We start from the raw sequence: 3,834 nt of genomic DNA, 5'->3' as shown, positions 1-3,834 counted from the left end.
AATTCGAATATCATAAAGATTACCATATATAACACAAAATTTCTCCACCGATTCCCTGTAGTCGAGCTTCTCGGTCTGTCATTATACCTCGAGAAGTAGAAAGAATTACAATGCCCATTCCGCCTAAAATTATAGGAATTCGTTGATAGTTAGAATAGATTCGTAGACCAGGTCGACTAATCCGTTTTAAATTTAAAATAGTTTTATATGGTCCTTTCCTATTTCTTCTATGTCGTAGGGTTAAAACCCAAAAATCCTTGTTGCTTTCCCGATGTTTCCTTACGTTTTCAATAAAACCTTCTCGTAAAAGTATTTTAACAATGTTTTCGGTGATGTTAGTAGATGGTATTCGAACCATTCCTTTTCTAGTCATGTCAGCATTGCGAATAGAGGTTATTATGTTAGCAATAGTGTCCTTACCCATGATAAACTAAAATTATTGGTTACTTTTAATTTTGATCTAATAAACATGCTTTTTTTATTAAATAGTTATGAATTTTTAAAGGTATATGCGTGATACACAATCTACTAATTAATTTCATTCAAATACTATAACTATCTCACAGTCTCATCTTATAATACTTCAGGTGCTAATGAAATTATTTTAGTGAAATTTAACTGTCTCAATTCTCGTGCAATCGCACCAAAAATTCGAGTTCCTTTGGGATTTCCTTCTTGATCAATAACAACCGCAGCATTGTCATCATATCGTATTATCATACCGTTTTCTCGTTTGAGTTCTTTACAAGTACGTACAATTACAGCTCTGATCACTTCTGATCTTTCTAGAGGTGTATTTGGGACGGCTTTCTTGATTACAGCAACAATAACGTCACCAATATGAGCATATCGTCGATTACTAGCCCCTATGATTCGAATACACATCAATTCTCGGGCTCCGCTGTTATCCGCTACATTCAAAAGGGTTTGAGGTTGAATCATATTTTTTTTTCATCTCTTCTGTCAATGCAAAGGGAAAAGTAAAAAAAAAAAGAAATATTGTTTGTCCAAGGTCTTAGTGTATACGAGTTCTTGAAAGTAAAGGAGCAATAACCAATTTCTTGTTTTCTCAAGAGGATTGGTATTGCTCCTTTATGATGAATAAAGTTTACATAAGTTTTTTTTTTAATTTCTACTTATCATAGTATAGTATAGGGTAGGGGGGCGGATGTAGCCAAGTGGATCAAGGCAGTGGATTGTGAATCCACCATGCGCGGGTTCAATTCCCGTCGTTCGCCCATAAAAAGAGTTAGTTAATATATAACTGATAAGATAAATACAGTGAATTTACCTCCTATTTTTTTTTTTTCATCTCAAACAAAGACCGCTTTCCTTTGTGATTCTACATTTCTATCGCGAAGTAATGAATTGGGTTCGTATAGGCATTTTAGACGCCCCTATTGACATAGCCTTTCTGGCTATATTTTCTGCTACTCCACCCATTTCATAAAGTATTCTACCTGGTTTAACAACAGCTACCCAATATCCGGGGGATCCTTTGCCTGAACCCATACGTGTTTCTGGAGGTCTTAGTGTAACGGGTTTGTCTGGAAATATACGTACCCATATTTTTCCGCCGCGTCGTGCATTTCGTGTCATTGCCCTTCGTCCCGCTTCGATTTGTCTAGATGTGATCCAACCGGGTTCAAGTGCCTGAATAGCGTATCTACCGAAGCAAATACGATTGCCTCGATAAGATAGTCCTTTCATTCTTCCTCTATGGTGTTTACGAAATTTAGTTCTTTTGGGGTTATAGTTGATGGTTGTTTCTCAATTCCATCTCTACTACAGAACCGGACATGAGAGTTTCTTCTCATCCAGCTCCTCGCGAATGAAACGATTCAAAAAAATATACATGTATTTACTGAATAATAGATTGAATCATGAGATTCTTTGAGATTCCATTTAATCTATTAGAAATTTGTATATCCTCTTTTTATTTTGATAGAAAACTAAACTGTTTATAGATTCTAGAATAATAGAATAATTTTTTTTTATCTATTATTATATTTGATCCACCAAAATTTATAAATCTAATAAAATGAAACGTTCGCGGGCGAATATTTACTCTTTTTATATGTGTTTCGGTTCTCGGGTTAGTTAGCCCATGAACCGACCGCTCATAATAAATGGATTGGTCTTCGGTTCCTTCCGCCATCCTACCCAATGAATTATTAGGATTCGTTTTCAATAGAATATTATGTATTCACGGGTTCCCTCGTTCCCATCGCCTCTCGATTAATGGTTAGGTCTTAATTCTATAATGGAGCCCTTAATAAAATTTGTTCTTGAGTCAATATTCTCAGTCTTTATTGTCTCGGGGCTCTTGACTTTTTTGTTCTATGAACAGATTCATCTAATTATGAATCCATCAGTCTTGATGCTTTATTACACTACCTTTTATGAGATGACCCATAGACCTTACATATTACATATTGGAATCATATATCATTCATATTATTTTTCTCTCTTTCTTTCACCCTTCCATTTATCCGCATACTTTTATTGCTTCACAACTCATAATCGGATTGTTTTTTTTTTTTTTATGCAAAAAAGATTTCAGTTGCTACAATGATATGACCAATATAACATATCTTGCCTGGTTGATTTTTTAGATCCAGATAATGCGAAGCGATGAGTTGGTTATTTGTTTTATAATTATTAGTTCAGATTATGTATCGGCTGATCCTTTTTATTTTTAATCCAAACCTTAAAAAAACCGACGAGTCGCACACTAAGCATAGCAATTATATCAAATGATTAATTTAATTTTTATTTAACCTTATAGAATTGCTCATTTTTTATTTAAACGAAAAAGACCGATTTGTCATTTATTGGTCTATCATTGAATAAAACGTAAACACAAGTTGAGTAAGGGCTTATTATTGCTCGTCTACAAATATCCAAATTTTTATGCCTAATACCCCATAGATCGTTCGAACTGGATAGCAACAATAATCAATTTTAGCTCGAATGGTTTGTAGAGGAACCCTCCCTTCTCTGATCCATTCGACACGTGCAATTTCTTTTCCGTCTATACGCCCCGCAATTTGTACTTGAATTCCCTTTGTACCCGCCTGTTCAGTTAATTCAATAGCTTTTTTCATTGCTTTGCGAAATGAAACTCTATTCTTTAATTGTCCGGCTATAAATTCTGCAAGAATATTAGGGTGTCCATAAGGGTTTGCTATTCTTGTAATAGCAATGTTGAGTTTTCGGTTCACACAATTTAATTCTTTTTGTACATTCATCTGTAATTCTTCGATTTTTCGAGACCCACCTTCTATTAATAACTTTGGGAATGCCATAAAGATTATCACTTGGATAAGATCAATTCTTTTTTTAATTTCGATACGTGCAATTCCCTCAACACCAGAGAATATTCTCATATTTTTTTGTACATAATTCCTGATACAATCTCGTATTTTTTGATCTTCTTGTAAACCTTCGGAATATTTTTTGGGGTGTGCAAACCAAATAGAATGATGCCTTTGGGTTGCACCAAGTCTAAAACCGAGTGGATTTATTTTTTGTCCCATAATCCCCCATTATTATACATGTCATAACACGTAATATCTGTGTACTTTTCTTTAGTTATACATCCAGGTTTGTTTAAGCCTAATATGTTGTATTGGTATCTTTTAAACTCTTCTTCATTGAAAGATATATTTTTCAATACAATAGTTATAGAACAAGTCGTTCGTTTTATGGGATAACTTCGGCCTCGAGCTCGAGGTTTTAATTTTTTCACAGTAGTACTTTTGTTGACTTGCGCTTTACTAATGACTAAATTTCTTTCGTTGAAACCCATATTGTGACTAGCATTTGCTGCTG

This window comes from Momordica charantia, unplaced genomic scaffold (assembly GCF_013281855.1).
Source record: "Momordica charantia cultivar OHB3-1 unplaced genomic scaffold, Mcharantia_2.0 BLBB01000169.1, whole genome shotgun sequence".
NCBI lineage: Eukaryota > Viridiplantae > Streptophyta > Magnoliopsida > Cucurbitales > Cucurbitaceae > Momordica > Momordica charantia.
This window is presented reverse-complemented; position numbering follows the sequence as displayed.